Below are 21,045 nucleotides of genomic sequence, written 5' to 3' on the forward strand. Positions count from 1 at the left end.
TACTCTATCCCTGCTGAAATCAGGACAGACCAGAGAAAAGCAGTTTGGTCCCTTCTACTCTGCAGCTTGCTGCAGAACAACAAACCCAAGACCTTCCGTCTCTGCTTCACAGAGAGCTGCAAAGCACTGCCTGCACATAAAATGGTGGGAACTTCATTGCTTGCATCCCACTGTTCAGTATGGCTTCTGCCCAGCCAGGCGTGATTTTACCAACAGAGAATGGGAGGAATGACCTCCCTCCGTCATTAGCAGCCACAGTACCTGTGTTTTTCTTTGCAAAGCAGAGGGTCTCTGAGGACTGTGCAGCTTCTTGCAACTCAGATGAAGGCTGTAAACGGCTATAAAAGCGTAGCAAAGCCAGGTCTCTGCAGGGCACTAGCATTCCCCTGCGCCTGAAGGAGGCCTTGTGTACAAATGAATCCTGACCTGTATAAGGCTGCAGCCCCAGGACTTGGACTGGTGTGCAGACTTCCCATGTTTATCCACAGAACAGGCATGATTTGATTGGGTAGAGAGATGAATTCCTTCTAAAAAGAAAGTATTCATTTGACAGGGAATGGTTGTTGTGTTTGAAATGAAGATGGCCCAAGGCAAAAACAGATTGCTTGGCTGAATGACCTATTGGCTTGTGTCTGGCTGCTTTTGAAATGGTATTTGGTCTTCAGCCTTACACACCGCATAATGGCGGGTTTCTCCAGCCTGCTTGTTTTCTTACAAGCACTTTTGTCTAATCACTAGTTGAGAATCCAGCCTACTGTGTATATTGTAAAAGATGCTGTTTATACTTGGGCTTTTAGTTTACCATCTGTGAACAGCTCAGCTGCAACCTCTCTGCAGATCTGTTGCTCCTCCGTTGCCAACTCCCTGTTGCAAGCCCTCAGAAGAGTGTGATTCACTTCAGACTTTGTGATAAAAATCAGGCTCGTTGCAAGCTCTCTTTCAGAACTTATCCCCTGTTCTCAGCAAATGCAGTGATACAGACCTAATGCTTTTCTACAGGCTCACTGATTCATATCCGAGTGGCACTGAAGCATAACCAGTTATACATGCAATCACTGATGCATATATACCTCCACACTGCCCTTGCTGACATATATCCCATTCTTAAAGCCATTGACACAAATTCATTCAGGCACTGGAGATGCTGGCACATACACAATCCATTTGCCCTGCACCTTGTAATCACTTTTTATTTTAAACCCATTTTCTTTAAGAAACAGCCTTTGTGCTAATCCTCAGGGGGAATGTTCTGAGCCCAGGCTTCCTTCCTCAAAGTAGGACACTCATTGTAAGATTCAGAAACAAGCTACTTGCTCAGTACCTGCAGGACTGGATGCTCTGTCATGCACAGATGAGGCAGACTGAAGGTAATAACAGGCACACGCTACTTCACCTGCCTCACAGAGCCTTGTGTCTTTACGGGTAAGAGTTCTGGCTTACAGCGCATGGGCAACAGCCTGACCAGGTGTTTAAATTAAAGACAAGGCCTATTACAGAGAAAGAAATGGTAAATAAAAAGTACATTCGATATTCTGTATTCAGTGTTTTTACTGAAAACTACTTCTGCTTGAAAACGGATAATGGAGCGCTACCGATTTCCAGAGAGACGCATAGTGCCCAAGACTGGTTATAAATGAGTTTTCAGGTACTGCCCCGAATAATTCTAATGCAAAATTTGTCCTCATTTTTGACACTAACAACTGACCTTACAACTCTTTTGGTGAGTGAGAGAAGCCTGAGCAAAGTTAGGTTTGTTAGGCAGTTTGCAGGCCGTGGATAGCCTGGTATTGCTGTGGTCAGCTGCAGAAATAAAGGTGGCAAGACCACACCTACAAAAGCCCCTGTGCAGAGTGATTCCTGTCACTTCCACCTTATCACCCCTGTTCTGCTTCAGCACCTGCACTTCCACCAGGTCTCCTTGGCTGAGCCCACACGCCAGCTCTGCGATGAGCCTGCAGTCACCGGCCGGTGGCATGGAGGAGGGCATGCAGCCCCGGGTGCTGCACGCAAAGCACGTGGCACCTGCTCTCCAGCTACAGCCTCCTCCCACCGCCCCTTCTTCCTCATGTTGTCCAAGGTGCATGAAGGATGATTTGCCACGTGGCCTGTGTTGACCCATGACATGACCACCCATGGATATAAGATGTCTGCAGCATAACATACGTGCTAGTGGGAAGGCTGCTGAGCACTGCTGCTGCAACAGGGGAGAAGGACGTGTTTAATTCTGGTGAAACAGGAAGAGAATGGGAGCTGCAGGGAAAGGTTTGGACTGGATGGGGCTCAGAATGCAAGAGTTAAAATGAAGTACATGCAACAAGTAAAGTACAGCATAGAAAAGGACCTTTAAACATCTTTTCTTCAAAGTCTGGTGACATAGCGAGGAATTGCCTTGCAGACAGAAGATGACTGAGAGGCATCTTGTGAGGACAGAGTAAGGTGGCCGTTCTACACCTCTCAATAAAAAGGCCAAACTGCCTCTGGGAATGAGGACTGGGGCCTTGAGCTACGTGAGCTTGCTGGTCCTCCTTCTGCCACGACAGCTGAACCCAGGAAAGTGAGCAATGCTGCTCCTCAGCAGGGTGATGGACCTCCAGACCTTCCCTCATCAGGATTCGGTTTTAGTATCTTTGAAGCGGGAATTTACAGAGGATCACATTATTGTTACTGTTAGATTGCCTTATTGCTATTATTTTTATTTCTGTTCCGCCAGGAGAGAGGAGGCAGGATCCCACTGGGCCAGTCATGCCTCGTGCCAAGAAGAAAGCGCCGGCGCTGCGAGCTTGCTGCCTGCTGCGCAAAGCGGATACGCGACAGAAAACGGGGAAGCCCGGGGAAACAACGCGGTGGCACCGGCCAGCGGAGTAAACGGCAGCCAGGGCACGCCGGCACCTCACGGTCATCCCACTGCTGTGACCACTGGGCAAACCGGAGCTGAACGGGGTGGGGAGCAACGCGGCGGCCCCGCTGATGCTGACAGGGTTCACCAGGGGAACTGCGGGGACCCCCGGGCGGGCAAACCGTACCCCGGCTGGCAGGGCCGCCGGCAGAGGCGCCGGCGCTCCGCAGCCTCCCCAGCCGGGGCCGGGCGGGGGGCGGTGGCCCGCCCCGGGGGCCGGCTCCGCGCAGCCGCCGGCTCCGCCCCGCAGGGCCTGGAGCGGGGCCAGGGCCACATCGGCGGAGCGAGCGAGGGGATCGAGCCGCGCAGGTAGGTGCTGCGGCCGCCCTGGCTGTGGGCCCGGGGGGAGAGGGCGAGGGGCGCGACTCCGTCTGCTGGGCCCGACGGCCGCGCTCCCCTCGGCCCGGGGATCCCGGCGGGGGGGGGGCTCAGCGGCGGGGACGTCCCGGGGTTTTCTGCGGGGCGCTGGCGGCCGCGCGACCGGGAGCTCCTGGCCCGGGCCGGTCGGGGCGGGGGTCCTGGCGCGGTCAGCGCAGCCGGTTCGGGGGCGGCGGGGCGGGCAGTCGGCCCCCGGCCCCGGGGAGCCCCGCGCCCCCGTTGCCCCGTGCGGGTGCCCCTTGGGGCTGGCGCTGGTGGGTGGGCTGCGGTCCGCTGGCGGGGCCGGTGCGTGGTGCCAGGGGTGCGGCGGAGCCGGCGTCGCGCAGCAGCGGCACCCACGGGGCTCTGCCTGGGTGGGTGTCTGAGGGTGTCGCTTGGGTGCCGCTGTGGCGATCTGACCCCGATTACCGCTGCAGAAAGCTGGTGCCGGCCCACCCGGGCGCGTCCTCCTTCCCCCCCCTTTTTTTTCTGAAGATCCCAGCGAAGGGAGGGTTGCAGCGTAGCGCCGGCGTTTCGGCAGCTGGGCAGACGCTGGCTGTGAGTTGCCCTGCAGCGTGGCTGTGGACAAGCCTGTTGATACGGGGAAAGGGCTGGTTACCACCCAGGCGTGCCGCTGCTCTGCCGGAGCGTAAAAGCTCTGCTGTGTGTGCTTTAACATCAAATGGAGCACTCGGTACAAAAATAAAAAGGGGGGGGAGGGTGGCAGAGAACCAATCACAGAATCATAGAATCCTGGAATCTCAATGTTGGCTTCGCCTAGCTGTAAGGCTAGTTGAGGATGAAGTGTTCCCGTGTCTTGGACCAGCTCTAGCGTTTCCATCTTGTGCGTGAGACGAGAGGTTGAAACTTCAGTAGCTGGGAGAGGGAGGGACAGGGTGTCCCGCTGCTGTGCGCTCGGGGGTGGTGGCTGGGGAGAAGAGCAGCTCGTGGAAGATGGATGTTTGTGCTGCTGCTGGCAGAGGTGCGCAGGGACGTAACCCATCCCAGTGCTAGCGAGGCCTCTCAGTGTGTAGCTTCTGAAAACACCCATGTGCTTCTGTGCAAGCAAAGGCGTACAACTGGAGACCGCCGTCTTGAAAACTGCCATCAGTGGTATGACCTCTACATGGAAGACTTTATTCTCCCCCCCCCCCCCCCCCCATGCACCTTAGGCTTGAGAAAAACCCTTCTCTTCAAAGCCTGAGGCGTGAGTCTGCTGCTGTGAAGCTTGCTGGCTGCGTGAGAACTGTCGAGCAGAAGCGTGTGGCTGGGATGCTTTTGGAGGACCACAAGGTCCAAGTGTAGAAACACTGGTTTGAAAATCTAGAGGGGGGGTGTTTAGTGAGAGGAGCAGTCTCAGTAGTGTGCTGATGTCAAGATAAGCACATGACAAACAAGCTGTAAAAATGACAAATTACTTGGGTCTTACTAACTGGGAGGAAAGTGTCAATGGGGGAGAAAGGACATGGGTGTGTATGATCAGTGACCTGTTCTGCAGTGTCATTGCATGGGTGGTGGCAGTCCTGCTGGTGTCTCATCGCAGGACCTCTCTGTGGTTGCTACGGTGGGGTACATTTTAACATTCACGCTTGTTTCTGGTCCTGTGGCTGGAGCAAGAACTCCCACGCCTACTGTTGTGCTTCTTTAGAAAAAATAAAAACCATGGGTGCTTGCTTATGTTGGGCTGCCACATGGATGAAAAGGACCTTTGCCAACTGCTCTGCTCTTCAGTGTGTGCGTTTGGAGTAGCTCAGGGAAGCCAGTAGCCTCTCACTCCTAACGTCCTTTCGTTTAAGGCCACTTTCAGTGAAGGAACTCACTTCCAGCATAGCTTCTCTCGGTGGAGCCTCTCTGGGCCTGAACCCCTCTTGGTCTGGGCTGCTCCACCCCTGCCGGGGGCTCTGGGGACCCCTGGGATGACGTCCTTGTCCCTGGGCTGCAGGGTGGGGGTGGCTGGGTGAAGCCTTGCAGTGTTTGCTCGGCTTCTCACCTGCATGCGACAGAAATGGAGCAAGGCATGAGCTCAGTGCCTGGAGAAAGCTCTCCCCAGGGCGATCTCTGTCCTGCTGCATGGGAGCTCCTCCCTTAAGAGGATTTAGCGGATTTAATGACGTGGCTCATCTGGACTCTCCTCATTCCTGTTGTTGTCTCTACGTTAGTTCTCTGGGGACAGGCAGGTGTAGGGTGACCTACAACCGTAAGCTGTTGCAGGAGATGCTCTAACAAGCCCTCCCCACAGCTCCATGGAGGTTTTCTGCCTCTGCTACCCAAGTCACTCTGCTTCAAACTCCATGAAGTGCAGGTTGGGGTTTGTATGAAATTCCTTGTCTGACTGTAGCTGAGGAAACGTTTTATCCCTCTCCTGTGTCTCCAGGTCCTTGTGTCATAGCTGTAAGGCAGCGGGGGACCATCCAGGACTGCAGGTATTCATCTAGTAGATGTTTAAATCAGAGAGGTGCAGGTGGGAGATGCGCAGACCTCTGGTAACCACAGGCCCCGAGGAGCTTTCCAGCTCAAGCCATGGCTGTGGTTCCTGGTACCTGGTGGCACTGTTACTTCAGGAAGCACGCAGCAGAGGCAAAGGGCACTGTCCCAAGGACCGTGGGCACTGATGGCTCAGGACCTGTTACAGGAAAGCCAAGGTGACACTGGGAGGTGGACCATGCCCCATGCTATCTGAAGTAGTAATTATTGCCCTGCTTCAGTGCTGCCTGTGGCGTGGCAGCTGCTTCCTTCCTGCTCTCCTTTCTGCTGTCTGGTGAGTGGGAGATGCTGGTATGGTTCTAGCAGGGCTTGGGCTGCGGTTGAGCGGCTTGGGAGGCTGGAGGAGGCAGTGATGCTTCCAGAGGACCTGTGCAACAAGGGATGATCGGAGCCCCAGTTCTTGCTCTTCTTCCTCAGTTTCCTCTTTGGAAAAACTTGTGTGCATCAAAATTGCCTTCTTACTGCCAGGAACTCTGGCTGCCACCCTAGAGTGCCTTAACTTCACCTGTCTAAAACACAAGCACGATGTCTGCATCCACTTCTCCTTCCCTGCCTTCATCTCTCTCTGAACGTGGATCATGACATCCTGGGATCTGGACTGCTGATGTGGAGCAAAGGGTGAGCTGGGCCCAGTAACCTTGCCCACCACCCCGTGGTCATTGGCTTTGATGGGCCAAGAAGTGAACTGTTCTCTTGCACCGATGCTTCTGTTGGAGGAGTGTGGGATCCGAGCTTTCCACGGGCGAGTGATTAACGACACGTGCGTGAAGGGGTGGCTGCGTGAGCCCCCTTCCCTTTAGGAGCCGTGCAGTGAGCTGCAAGCGTTACCTAACCACCTCTGTCTCTTCCTGGATCGTCTGTGTTCTTAAAGAGGGAGTGAAATGGAGGAAAGGCTAAAAATTACAAGCTCTCTCTTGGCGTGGTAAAAGGAATAATAAGAGAGGCACAGCCAGCACCAGCAGTTCCTTGACGGTTGCTCGGCTGTGGCAGAGCGTGTTTGCTGGAAGCTCTCTGGGCTATCAGGGCTCGGAAACACTGAAGCAGTTAATGGCTGACTTGAACCTAGACAGGGCGATAAGTGAAGCACAAGGAACTGCGTGCTGGAGATTGCTTAAATCATTGCCTGCGTGTGCTGACAGATCCAGAGCGAGCGCATTTGCTGGAAGAAAGGTGAGGCATTGCTGTGGGCAGCTCTGCGAAGGGGACTGCCTGGTAGGGGACAGCAGAAAAAGGGAATAAAACAGTAGCCTGTTGGGGCGGGGGTCGGAGACTGCTGGCTCGGTACCCGAGCATGTGTCCTCTCAGACACAGCAGGGCCAGGGAAGCCGGGTGGTTTGGGGCTCATCCAAAGTAAATACAGGGGAGAAAGGGAAGGAGACTGAGGGCAGGCAGTTCTCCTGTGGGAAGAGGCACACGAATGGACTGTCTGGCTGACTGCTCTAGTTCTTCTGTCTCCTTCGTGGGGCTTCAGAACTGGGACAACACTGTTTAGAAGCAAGTCAAATCCAAATGCGGTGCGTGTACTTAATTTCTGAAGCTTGCTGCTGAGGTAAGTGACCTGTCTGTCTGTAAGGAGCTCAGGAGCTGGGAAGGGCCAGTTCTCCTGTGCCACCAGGAGCTTTGCACATGGGCAAAGGACTGGTGGTGCTTGTTAAGGATGCTGCTGGGCTGCTGTTCTAGTTTCTCTGCAGCACAGCCCGGAGCAAACAGGTGCATCACAAAAGGGCTTTACCCGTTACTGCAGAATTGTTGCTAGGCTGTAAGCAGGTCGCTGGTCTCTTCCAGAATGATGATAATCCCATGGCCACGCGTACCGGAGAAATGCTGATCTGGGATGAGCTATATACATTAGGATATCCACCAGCCTGGAGATTTGAAGTTATATAATGCAGGGTTCCCCTTGTAGGCAAAAATAATTCTGTTTCAGTCACAGAGAGGTCTCGTACGCAAGCAAAGGAAGGCATGAGCTGCCAGAGCTGCAGCTGTGCGCCTTGAGCCAAGCTGACCTTCCTGCAGCTGGAGTCGGAGACTGCCCTTGGTCCCTTCTGTTGCTGCTCCCCATCCGTTGCCGCGGAGGCAGTTTGGGAAAGGAGAGGAACTAGACTACAGGGATTTGCATAGCGGGGCGTGAACTTGCTGCAAAGTAGTTTTACCTGTTGGGAACAAAGGAGGCTGTTTCCCAAGAGCTGCCCTGGAGAAGGAATTACGGTCACTGGATGTGGCTGTGTCCTCCAGCAGCACCTTTCTTTGGCCTCTGCGATCCATGAGGTTTCTGTGCCCTCGCCAGGATGGGGTCAAGGGGCCACACAGGAGCTCGATGCCCTCAGCTCCTGCTTCTGCAGGAGAAGCTCCGTGCAGCATATTCTCTGTCTAGTCTTAAAAGCAACCTGCACCAGGGCCCTGATTTTGCTTGGGTCAGCGTACCGGACTGGCACGGGTTCGAGTGAGCTGCCTCCTGGTGTTCCCTGCGTCGGGGAGGCTGTGGGGTCACAGCCTGCGCTGAATTGGTGTGGGGCTTCAGGAGAAGCGTGTGACATCTTGGCACTTGACTAGGACTGCAAGGGTTGCTGCCGTCATCCCAAAATACAAGAACATGCAGATCCTAAACGCCCAGAGCCGGCATGTCTCCTGTGATAGATGATGAGCAGTTTGCTTGGGAATCAATTGTGAAGACTAAATTAACCAGAGGAGATCTCCTATTCCACAAAATGGTTCAGTGCTCTACTTAGACCTTTCCAGGGAAGTTTCTGGGCCTTTCATGGCATTTCAGTTTCTAGGTGCTCTAATCTTAGAGGCAAAAATATCTGTGGTGCGAATATCTTATTCCCTTCCTACCTGATTTTTTTTTTTGTTCTGATTTTCCCTGGCCCTGCAAATGGCTTACTTAACATTAGTTGGATAATACGTGTGGAGAGAAAGTGAAGAGAGGTTCTCTATTCAGTGGCATCAGTATTGAGTGGTTTTTTGGACTTTGGTCCCCGGAGCTAACCTGCCTGCTCTGGAAAGGCACCATGCAGACTGCTCTGCTCCTCTCCTCTCTGCTTGTAATCAGATAATTTGTAGAATACTTTTTGCATAAAAGGGTGCTGTTCTGGCTGGTGGGGTGATAGGATGCCATCTCTCGTACTGCAGTTATCATTGTGCATTGGTTCTGGGGCTTGTTTCACATTGGTGGTGTGGCGCAATCAGAGCATCCCCTTGACCGCTGTGGAGCCGGTCATGTGTCTGCCGTGTGTGTCAGCGCGGACTGAAGCTGCTGGTGATGAGTCAGTCTTGAGTGGCTTCGCTGGAATGTCCTCAACTTCCCGGTGTGCTTTACTGAGTAAACTCCGTCTCCTGTCTCCTCGCTCCCCTGCTTCCATGTCTTGTCATCATGGAGCTAGGCTCCCTGTTCATGCAGAAACGTGGATCCAGAGTATTGAGCTGGGCTCAGACTGAGGCCTGCCGGTTAGCAAGGCTGCTGCTGTTGCCTTGCGTTTTGCACTGACCAGGCAGAGATGGGAACTGTTTTTCTACATCTGTGCTGGATGCTTGAAGAAACTGGGGCTTAAAAGGCAGGCAGCAGTTCTAATGATGCTCATCTCTGAAGTCTCTTCTCGGGGGGGGGGGGAACCCCAACCAGACAAAACCCAGCTGCCTGGTTGTACTTTCCCAACAGTATAAGAAGCTGCTGGGCTCTTATTTGCATTCAGGTCCCTTTCTAATGCAGGCTTGCAGAGACACTGCACGTGGAATAACTAAAGAGCCGTCTGAGTTGTGCAGTAAATCTGCCTGTTCCCAAAGGAAGCTCTTTTAATTAGAGAGGACTTCTGCTGGACAGCTGCTGCGCAGGACGGTGCTGGACCATGGCTGCGTGGAGAAGCCCTAGTGAGCCACGGGAAATGAGGTGAAGGCACAGCCCTTCTCCTTCTGCTCCCAAAGGGTCTGCTGCACCTCCCTGGGGACATTGCGTCGGAGCTGGGGGGAGGCTGTGGGTACGACGCAGGTCCCCGGGGGCTGGTGGGGAGGGGGAGCAGAGCCCTGTGGGGCAGGGCAGCCTTGCAAGTGAGCCCCATCCCCTCTGTGGGAGTTTCTGCAGGCGGTGGCTGCTCCCCCTGCACAGGGCTCAGCAGATTCCCCCAGCCAGGTCTTCCGAGGGCTGTAACACCTTGTCTGAGTGCGGCTGGAAGGGGGGTGGGAGGTGATGCTGGGACCTGCCAGGCTGGAGTTTCCCCTCGCCCTCGCTCCCCGGGGCTGGCGTGGTGACTCGCAGCTTCCCGGAACCAAGCCGAGGTGGCCAAAATGCTGCTGCCGAAACTGAAGTGGAAACTTCTTAATGTCAAAAGCGGCACTGGACTGGCTGCTACCTCGGCAGAAGAGCCTATTTCAAGGGAGGGCTATTTCGAGGAACAGCAAGCTGCTTTAATGCCTGAATCCAAGACCTCAAAGGCTCCCTTGATTTGATGCTGCAGTCCTGCTGGTGGTCTCGAAGCCCGGGTATTTTTGCATTCGTTTGCAATCCGTCGTGTTGCAGCTTTGGAGGCTGTCGTGGCAGTGGTTTAGACTTGATGCTGTAGTAAAACAGTGAGTGCCTGCTTTGCGTAGCTTCAGGCAGCTGGGAAACCTCTTCCTAGCTCAGCTGTCAGCTACAAGCAAGACCCGCCAGCATGTGCACAAATAAATGGCCGTGCACCCACCCGGTGTTGTCCCGTGGGAACCTGAACAGTTGCTCCTTGTTTGCTCAGAAGAGAGACAACCTGTTGCCCGTGGCGTTGGCTGTCAGGAGGAGCAGCCTGCGCAGCGGTGTGCGGGCAGAGCCGGGTCAGCGGCTGTACTACTGCGGTGCTCGCTGGTTACTCCTGTGCCCAGCGTCTCGGTGGAGAGCCCTGGCGTGCTGCCCTGGGTGGCTTCTTTGCTGGGATGGGTTTCAAGCCACTGCACTGATGAGGGGTGGGCACGTCTCCCGGGGGCAGAGGGAGCCTTGTGTCGCAGCCCGTGCCCGCATAGGTAGCGTGCGTGAGACCCCTTGCTGTAATTTGACATCATCAGTGTGTTTGGCTTGATTAAAGACTGTACAACTAATGCGAAGTAGAAACGGTCTTTGGGGAGCAGGCTGTGGGGGAGAGAGCACAGCATGGTGGGACAGGGGCGAGTAAGAAATAAAATGTGTCTGCAGCCCTATTAAAAAGTAATCTTAGCCTCAGTTGTGATTTACTGATTAAAGATGAAACAGCACTGCTTTCCCCCCTCTCCCCCCTCTGAAATGGGAGCATTTATCTCTGCATTGAGGCTTGTCTGATATTTGTAAATCAGTTACTTATTCTGGATAACAGTTCTTGCTTTTTAAAATAAATACCTCTGAACTACTCTTTTTTTCCATCTCATTCTTCTAGCATTGCTCCATCAAATAGTCTCCTGAAATACTTGTGCTCTAAATTTAGAAAAGAAGGCTCTTTCTTGAAAGTAGAAAAGGCCACCCAGTCTCCCTTGGTTTGGGTTCAGCTGAACCCGTTTTCCAGACCGTTGTGCGTCGGTCTACAGACTCCAAGGAGGCCCCTCCTTTTCCCAAAACAGACCAAGCTTTTCAAAGTCTTGCTGTCTATTTTAACTGCCAAATTCCTGGGGAACTTATCCCATATGTCTGTTCCTCTTGGCTCGAAGTAGCTTTGTCCGTAACCTACGCATGCTGGAAGGCTGGATTGACTATTTTGCATTTTCAGATGGCGTTTGGTGGAGAGGTGATCTTAACTGCAGGTGGCAGCTCTATAATTGAGTAATGTTCTCACATTGCTCCAATTAAGTTGCTCCAATTAAGGCTGCTGGGATTACCTGCCTGGTAATGCAGCAGTCAGTGGGGTAGCAAAACACCTGCGTGCATCGCAGTCTGCCTCGGCCTCCAGGACCGTCTTCATTGAAGGGAAGCCAAAAGCTTTTGACAATCTCTTCCAGCTGGCACAGTGTTTTCTGGAATTGCCCTTTGTCTTCCACTTTTGTCTGCTGAGATTTCTGGTTGTGGCATTTCGCTTCCTAAAATGCTTAGGCTGGGAAGGAAGCAGCTTCACTGCAGCCTCTGTAACAGCTGGTGCTGTGTTACTCTTGCTCCTTACAGCTCTGCCCTTTCCTGCTGTCCAGTGCAGCTTTCTTTTCCACTTTCTTCCTCCTGTAGGAAGGGCTCGGAGTGAGGAGACTGCTCTGCAGAGGTGGAAGAAAAAAAGTCATAAACAATGCTGCTGTAGATCTTGGTGACTGTACAGTAGCCCCTGCTGGGACCAACTCTTCCAGAGTAAAGCAAGAAATTGCTTCTGAGCTGCATCCTCGGAGCAATTGGACCGGCGAGGGGTTTGGCTGTTGTCACCAGGTGCTGCCATTGACAAATGTGAAACTATTTGTATTATGCACATTGCTATTGGAGGGGGGAAATGTGATTGCAGGTGGATATGTTTGAGTAGAAGAGAATGACTCAAAACATCTGTGCTCTAAACTTCAGGGGTCTTCTTGCCCCCCTGCCCTCTCCAAATCCTCTTTTTGGAAAGAGGACCAGCTTGAGACAGACTGCCTCACTCTAAAGCTATTTATAGTTCTGTCTTTCTCTTTTCATTCAGGCCTGCTGGTAGTGTCAAGTGACACTGCTGTGGTGTGAAACTCAGGATGTTGTGAAACATTCGTTCTCAGACTGTCTGTGACAGTGCTCATCTCGGCGGCAGGCAGACCAGGTGCTGGTGGGCGTGGGGTCTCCTGTGGCCATGGAATGGTCTGATGGGAGGTGAAGCTGCTCCTAGGGCATGGGGCAGCCAGTGCAAGGGTTGGGTCTAGCCTTTTCTGGCTGTGGCACTGCTGTTGTGTGAACGGCTCTGTGCCGTTGAGTTCGGAGACCCCTGGCTCAGACAAAACCCGTCTACCTGCAGCAGCTGGATTTGCTGAGTTGCTTTCCTTGTCCTCCCTGATACACGTGTCTGGGAGAGTCAGAAAAACAGGACTGCTGTGAGAATCTCACAGGACTCATGTTCTTCTGACTCCAGGTATGGGCAGCCCTGCAAAGGGGTCCGTCAGGTTGTAGAGCGGAGGGGCTGTGGTTGTGGTAGCGCAGACCTTGTTGAAGAGGGGTAATTATTACAGCTGCTGATCTGTGGTCTTCTGCTCTAGAATCCCATGTAACAGTGCCAACATACTAGCAGGGGAATGGGAGTGATTCAGTAGCCACAGGCATACAGACAGCTGATAAATGGTGAAGGTGCTGCAGTTAGCAAATAGTGTAGTTGGCAAACACAAGAGATAGCAAAGAGCAAAAGGACTGTGTCTGTGAACAGGCCAAAAGATGCATCCCTTTGTGGGCTGAGGCACTCTTCTGTGCCAGTAGAACTTCAGTGACTTTCTGGTCATGCTGGGTCTGCCATAGTCTTCCAGCTCTGCGGGGCTAATGGGTTAAACTTCTTCTGCTTCTTGAGATCAGTGCCTTGCGATCAGCAAAGGATCTGACACAAAGCACGCCATATGATTGAAGTAGATTAATAGCTTGTCTCTTCTGTTGTTTGAGAAAGCTCACAATTCTAAAGCTTCACAGTCATTCAGAATAATAAGCCAGAGGTGTCTTCTCTGTTTGCTTTGTGGCAGGGTTTGGTTTTTTTTTGGTTTTCTTCCTTTCTGTCACTTCAGATCATGTGGATGAACCCCAGGGGGAGACGTCTGGGAGAGAATCCTGGTGCCAGAAGGCACTGATGCTCTCCAAGGGGCTGGTCAGGCCCAGCAGTGTGGGACTTCAGTTCTCTGGCAAGTGAGGTTGATGAGGCCTTCTACAGGCAGCTGCAAGCAGCCTCACAGTCACAGGCCCTGGTTCTCATGGGGGACTTCAACCACCCTGACATCAGCTGGGAAGACCATACAGCTAGGCAGGTGCAATCCAGGAGGTTCCTACAGAGCATCGACGATAACTTTCTGATGCAAGTGGTGGAGGAACCAACAAGGAAAGGCGCGCTGCTGGACCTTGTGTTAACAAACAAGGAGGGACTGGTGGAGGATGTGAAGGTCGGAGGTAGACTCGGCTGCAGTGACCATGAAATGGTCGAGTTCAGGATCCTGCGTGGAGGAAGCAGGGCGATAAGTAGGATCAAAACCCTGGACCTCAGGAGGGCTGACTTTGCCCTCTTCAAGGAGCTACTGGGAGGAATCCCGTGGGCCGGGGCTCTCAAAGGCAGGGGGGTCCAAGAGTGCTGGTCGCTCTTTAAACAACACTTCTTCCATGCACAGGAGCAATGCATCCCCCTGAGAAAGAAATCGAACAAAGGAGGCAGGAGACCTGCATGGTTAAACAAGGAGCTTCTAGCGGAGATCAGGCAGAAGAGAAAGGTCCATGGAATGTGGAAAGAGGGGCAGGCCACTTGGGAAGAGTACAGAAACGTGGTGAGAGCATGCAGGGATGCAACGAGGAAGGCCAAGGCCCACCTGGAATTGAAGCTGGCAAGGGATGTCAAAAACAACAAGAAGGGCTTCTTCAACTACATCAGCAGCAAAAGGAAGGCTAGGGACAATGTGGGGCCCGCTGCTGAATGAGGCAGGTGTCCTGGTGACGGAGTATGCGGAGAAGGCAGAGCTACTGAATGCCTTCTTTGCTTCAGTCTTCAGTGCTAAGACTGGCCCTCAGAAATCCCAGGCCCCGGAGGTAAGAGAAGAAGCCTACAAAGAGGACGACTTTCCCTTGGTCGAGGAGGACTGTGTGAGGGATCGCTTAAGCGATCTGGACGTCCACAAATCCATGGGCCCCGATGGAATGCACCCACGAGTGCTGAGGGAGCTGGCGGATGTCATTGCTGAGCCACTCTCCATCATCTTTGAGAGGTCCTGGAGGACAGGAGAGGTGCCCGAGGACTGGAGAAAGGCCAATGTCACTCCAATCTTCAAAAAAGGCAAGAAGGAGGACCCAGGGAACTACAGGCCAGTCAGCCTCACCTCCATCCCGGGAAAGGTGATGGAGCAGCTTATCCTGGAGGCCATCATCAAGCAAGTGGAAGAAAAGAAGGTTATCAGGAGTAGTCAGCATGGAGTGTGGCCAGTAGGCTGAGGGAGGTTCTCCTTCCCCTCTACTCTGCCCCTAGTGAGGCCCCATCTGGAGTACTGTCCAGTTCTGGGCTCCCCACTTCAAGAAAGAGGAGGAGCTACTGGAGAGAGTCCAGAGGAGAGCTACAAGGATGATGAGGGGACTGGAGCATCTCCCCTACAAGGAGAGGCTGAGGGAGCTGGGCTTGTTTAGCCTGAAGAAGAGAAGGCTGCGAGGGGACCTAATAAATGCTTACAAATATCTGAAGGGTGGGTGTCAGGAGGATGGGGCCAAACTCTTTTCAGTGGTGCCCAGTGACAGGACAAGGGGCAATGGGCACAAACTGAGGCACAGGAAGTTCCATCTGAACATGAGGAAGAACTTCCCTCTGAGGGTGATGGAGCACTGGAACAGGCTGCCCAGGGGGGTTGTGGAGTCTCCTTCTCTGGAGATATTCAAGACCAGCCTGGACAAGGTCCTGTGCAGCCTGCTGTAGGTGACCCTGCTTCGGTTGGAGGGTTGGACTAGGTGACCCACAGAGGTCCCTTCCAACCCCTACTATTCTGTGATTCTGTGAAGTGCTCGGCTAGCTTGGCAGAGTGTCTGAGCTCCTCTGGAGGCTCTAGTGGAGAAGCATGAAGGAGATCTTGTCCTATGCTCTTCTCGGTAGGCAGTCTCTAGGGCTTGGCTTCTATCAGCCTCTGGCTTCAGCTGTGGAGTGAACTATCGGAGAGCCTGCTATCGCTGGGAACAGCAGTGGGTAAGCCCAGCTGGGCTTAGTTTTGTTCCAGTGCTGGTGCCCAGGCTCGGCTCAGCCCCATCCACCTGCCTGTGGAGAGTAGGGGTGCAGTCCCACTGCTCAGCAGGCAGAGGGGAGGTGGGGAGAAAGGGTTTTTGGTTATTTGCTGTTCAAGTTGCTAAGCTGAGGAAAACTTTCCATCTCTGAAGTAAAATTACTCCCTCTGCACCTTGATTATATCCTTGCTAATTCCTGGAAAGAGCCAAAGAGAATAGGAAACTTTATTTCTCAGTTCAGGCAGATGCCGTAACTTCTCAGAAACATGTTTGGCATGGATGTGCTCAATCTAAACACCTACGAGTTATCTGCCCTAGCATCTGAGAAAATGGAAGTAACTGAAAACCAGTTTGTTTTGAAAGGGAACTTTACAGTAGAAAGTCCTCGACTTTGACCTCTTGAATCTTACAGGAGGAGGAGGCGGAAAAGATAAAAATCAGTTGTACTACCTGGCTCCAACCTCAGAGTCTAGCAATCTCTGGTTCTGTCACAGAAGATAGAAAAATGCTTGCGTTATGGCTTTTTCTCCTGCCTGCAGCAGTGCCTGGACTGGAGTAGCCTTGTGGGTGCTTTGGGCAGGGAGGGAAGGCTGTTGGATCTCAGGAAGGTGTCTCCAAGCCAAGTGCCGTTAGGAGGGATATTGTGCAACTCCTTGGAGGAGATCTGTTGACCTCAAGGCATTGCTTGCATGAGAAGGGAGGCTCGGGAGCCTGTCCTGTGTGCGTACTTGCAGTGGGGATTTCCAGGCTGACGAGTCTGACTGACGGCAGCAGCGAAGCCTGAGCAGCATCCTCTGCCTGCTGCTGGGGAGAGGCTTGCCGGAGCGTGAGCAGGGTGCTGCTGCTCCCCTGTGCCAGCCACCCTGCTGCAGCTTGGGGTGCAGGGCTTGGGGGCTTCGCTCATGTGTGGGGGATCGCCTTGAGACGGAGGTGCCGCTGGCGGAGGCGTCCGTTTCAGAGGTCAGGTTCACAGCATAACAGCTCCAGGTGCAGAAAACAAAGCTGAGCTGGTCTCGCTGTTGGAGCCATTCAAGAGCCCGTGTAGACAAGTGACAGAGCTGCCCAACCAGTTTTGTGAGAACTGTGCGCATTTACTGCGCCGGGTGCTGGTTTAGTCAGTGTGGAGGCCTCTTTCTGCACCCTACCGGCAGCGTTTGTTGCACGAATAACATTCTAGTATGTGGTAATCAGAAAAAGTCCACTAAACTGTACTTTTGGCTTTTTCTTCTGTCTGCTGTTTCTGGGAAGTTGTTTGTGTTTTTTTTTTTCTAGGGTGAGAAGAGAACCAAATGATTTCTGGGATAGGCTGTGGGTTTTTTGCGTTGGGTTTTTTTTTTCCATTTTTTTTGGCAGACTTGTGTCTCTGGTCTTGCTGAATGGAAAGATTTGCTTAAATGGGAGAAATAGTGTCCTGCAAATACTGTCAAGCTGTGCAAGCATGAGTGTATAGACTGAAAATAGCAAAGATCTTTCTGAATTTGCCAGTTGTAGGGACTGAAGACCTACTTAAAAGTTGACTTTCAAACTGAAGTGTGAAGTCCAGATATTCTTAAAATCTGATGGCACCCCTTGCAAATACAAAGAAATGATAACGGGTGCTTCTAAAACCTGCGCTGCTTTTTGATACCGAACTGTGAGTTGGTTTCTTTTTAAGAGTACGATAGTGGTTTATTAATATCTAATCACTTCCCCTTGAGCGTCGCAAGTACATTTCTAAAATACACGCTTCCTTTTTACAAATGCACAATGTGCTCACTGTGGTAAAACATGCTGAAAAGCCTCTGCTGTCCTAGACAGTCCTATGCGTGCTTTCTAATCTAGGGTCTTGCTGGATGACGCTGTTGCTTGTCAGAATATTCACGCAGCAGTATACTAACTACTGAAGTCAAACGGAAAAGCTTAATGTCTTACCAGGTGCATGAGGAACAAATCTACCTTTGCAGGGTGAGTTGTTGAGTTTGAGGAAACTCATCTAGTTTCCTGAGAAATCTAGTCTTTTCAGTGGTATTTCTGCAGTACTTGCAGCCAACCATTGCCTTGCTTTGGGCTGCTCCCCTTACTCCAGGGACAGCAAATGCGCTGGGGCTGCAGGCAGGCGTGAGCCTCTGGCTTGGGAATGCGGTGCAGGTGCTCATGGTAGGGTGTCACTACCTATGTCTGTGTTCTAAGTGGCGAGATCAAAGTTTGCTGACGAGCATTGTGTTGATGTTTGCAGGCTGATGTAGCTATGCTGCTATCTCTAACTTTGTGCTTAGCCCTCAAACTATCTCCTCTAGCTTTAAGGCAATTGCTGCTAATTCAGATAAGAAGCAGCTGTCTCTAGAGTAAATGGAATAAGGGATGGTCTGTTCCACATATCTTCTTGTCTCCCCTACTGCTTCCAAAGTTTCTGTTATCAAAAATACAGTTTTCCACCTTGCCTGACACTTTCCTTCAAAAAGAAACTGTAGCTGAATTAGTGACACACGCGCAAATAAAACTAATCTCTGTATCTGCAAGTGTGGCCTGCTTGAGAGGGTAACCCTAATTGGCAGCCTTAATTTTTAGGATCCAGTTTCTCCCTCAGATCCCTCCATTGTAACTTTAGCAGAGATGCTGTTTGGAAAATGTCCGTGACAAACATGATCTTGTTTATGTTTTCAAGGTCATTACACAGCTGGTATTATCTCAGTGGAGCTTAAAGAAAAGTTCACTGAATTCAGACCTGGGTCTTCCATTGGCTCTGCGCTTGTTTGCTTGCCAGAAACAAGATGTACTTCCCAGGTGTACTGAAAGTCCAAGGCCTTTGAGTATTAATGTCAACAAGATGAACTCCTTCGAATATTCTTTGTATGTTAATGTGGCTGTAACTTGCAGCCTCTGCCCTGAGGGCAGTGCTGTACCTGGTTAACAGGAGACTTAGTAACTCTGTTATTGTTCGTTAAGTGGTACTGGTGTGTGAAGCTGTCCTGTCTCATTACTGGTGATCAAATCTGATTGCCAAGCGCTTGTTCTTCCTGTGTGTGGGTAGAGAAGCATTCCCAGCAGCTGTGGTGCAAGGGCTCAAAATCCTGCGAAAAATGGGCTGTCTGCTCCCCTGCCATTAAAGATTGTGGCTTTCTGGGCTGCCCTTTCCCCAGTCTCTCCTCCTGCATACGGGTGTCTGGCTTGGAGCTGGAAGGGAGAGTGGCCATGGATTGAGTGCCTTCTGATCCCCAGCTAGCTTCTGTGGGACTCTAGCCTAGTATGTGGCTGATCTGGTTCTGATTTCTGGATTGGGATAATACTGCAAAAAGTAACTGCACTAGCCTTCAAAATGGCCTTAACCTTATGCAAATTCGTGTGCAGATAAACATCTTCATGGAACCAGCGGCTTGCTGATCCCCTCCTAGGGACAGGTGGTAGTTGCTGTGGTCAGAGGGAGCCAGTTCTGCGGCCTGAGTGCATCGGTGGGAGCTCTTCCTTCTCCAGGGCTTCTCGGGCAATCTGTCTACAAATGAGCCCAGCTAACCTTGGGTCAGTGTTTTGGTGTGAAAAGAGGACAGGGAGGTGCGACCAAAGCATGGAGAGCTTTAGAGATTTTTTTCAAACTCCAGCCTGGTAATAGTATCTTGAGGGAAACAAGCTTTTGCAATGCCTAAGGCTTGGGTAGGCATGGGGAAGGTGGTGCTTGCCTGCTTGGCTTGCAGTGCTTGTGGTCAGCTGAGGCTGCTTTGGAGGTTGCTTCAGTGGATGAGCTGGACTTTCATCCAGAGATCCCACCTGCCACATCAGATGCAAGATGTGGAGAATCGGGAGGCTCAGGGCATGCTGCAGAACGATAGTTCACAGCGCTTGCTGCTCTGTCTGTCAAGTTGGAAGGTTCTGCTTCGGCCAAATGCAGGCACAAGGGATAGCAGAAATGAGCCAGCGTGCCAGCTGTTCAGGGCATTCGAGGTGTTTATGGGGGCAAGGGGAGTAGCAACTGGAAAACTGATTCCGGTGACGGTTTGACCACTTCCTAGCCTGGCAAAAGCTAGTAGCAGCACATCCTAAAGGGTTTTACATTCACTGGGGTTAGAGCCTGAGGGGTGATAGTGGGGAGCAGCAACTGGTGTAAGTACGTAGAAGCAACCTGTGGCTTCTTTGTAACTGATCGTTTCCTTTCCTTAAGGAAGAGGGTCTGGGGGAGTGGGGACAGCATATTCCAGGCTGTGTGGATGCATTAAAAGGTGAACCCTCCTCTACCTGACTTCGAGCAGTGAGGCTGACCTTCAGAGCTCACTGCTCTCGGGGACGCGCGTGCTCTCCTCAGGGGTTTGCGGGAACTTTGCACTTGACTGTAAATGTACCGAGGTGGTGGTTTCCACAGCTGATGTACTCCAGTTTCTGTTGAGGTTGTTCCTGCTCGTCTCCTCCTCTTTCGCCACGCTCATAAATGAGCCCCTTATTTGTGCTGTGCAGTAAGTTGGCAGCGGAGGTGCTTCGGCTGCCAGAGCTCATCGGGAAGAAACCCGTGCCGTGAGAGCACGGGTGGTGCTGCCGAGGAAGGCCCAGCACTTCCCAGCAGAGCCCCACGGCACCGGCACGTACCATGCCGGCCCCAGCCAAACGTCATAAACTGCATCGAGCGCCAAACGTCCAGCGCTCGCAGGGTGGGAGCAGTGCAGGAGCTAATTCAAAAGAGTGGAATTGCAGTTAATTTTTAACTTAGCCTCTCTGTCCCTTTGACTGATGAGGCTGTAGCATCTGTGCGTGAACATTCCTGCTTCACCGGCCGGTGGAAGGGCTGGGAGACAGAGGCGTTCGGCTTTCCCCATATTAGCTGTCCTTTGCCACAGTCACCTTTTGTGGGAAGGGGGCTGGGAGTATTGCAGGCTCCTGTGACACAGAAAATAAGTTAATATGTGAGCTGTGCTGGGACTCCTCTGCTGTCGCTAGCAAAGCAGGCCTCTGTCTGCCTCTCCTCAGACACACGCGTCCTGGATTTTGTGTTCCACATATCAATCTTGCTGTCATTGCTGCTGCTGGCAGAACGACCAGCCTGGGAGCTGGTGGTGGTGGAGGGTCAGGAAGCCATCCCGTGATGCTGGCTTAGCCTCTGTGGTCTCCACTCGTTACTTCCCTGTGGGGAACCCTGAGGTCCTGGATCAAGTGACGCCTTCTTGGAGTTTGTTCTCTGTTCAGGTCCTGGGGCTGAAGCTAGGCTAAGAAAGACCCAGAATCATACAATGATGACACAAAATTGGGAGGACTAGTGGATACACCAGAAGGCTGTGCTGCCATTCAACGAGACCTGGACAGGCTGGAGAGTTGGGCAGATGAGGTTCAACAAGAGCAAGTGCAGGGTCCTGCACCTGGGGAGGAACAACCCCATGCACCAGTACAGGCTTGGGGCGGACCTGCTGGAGTGCAGCTCTGTGGAGAGTTACCTGGGTGTCCTGATGGATGACAAGTTGACCATGAGCCAGCAGTGTGCCCTGGCTGCCAAGAAGGCCAATGGGATACTGGGGTGCATTAAGAAGAGTGTGGCCAGTAGGCTGAG

At 52.4% G+C, this 21,045-nt stretch overlaps 1 protein-coding gene across 2 annotated transcripts in view; it reads left to right on the forward strand.

Moving 5' to 3' along the window:
• Nucleotides 1-3,121: 3,121 nt before the first annotated feature.
• Nucleotides 3,122-21,045, forward strand: part of CD82 (CD82 molecule) — a 44,930-nt gene continuing 27,006 nt past the window's right edge. Inside the window, exons 1-2 of one of the 2 annotated variants that reach the window (XM_075426482.1) lie at nucleotides 3,165-3,205; nucleotides 5,628-5,676. The gene's annotated coding sequence lies outside the window, so the exon portion shown is untranslated. Of the gene's footprint in view, nucleotides 3,206-5,627; nucleotides 5,677-21,045 lie in introns of both variants that reach the window. The other variant, XM_075426481.1, reaches the window with a different exon arrangement.

Source organism: Opisthocomus hoazin, chromosome 7, assembly GCF_030867145.1.
Source record: "Opisthocomus hoazin isolate bOpiHoa1 chromosome 7, bOpiHoa1.hap1, whole genome shotgun sequence".
Lineage (NCBI taxonomy): Eukaryota > Metazoa > Chordata > Aves > Opisthocomiformes > Opisthocomidae > Opisthocomus > Opisthocomus hoazin.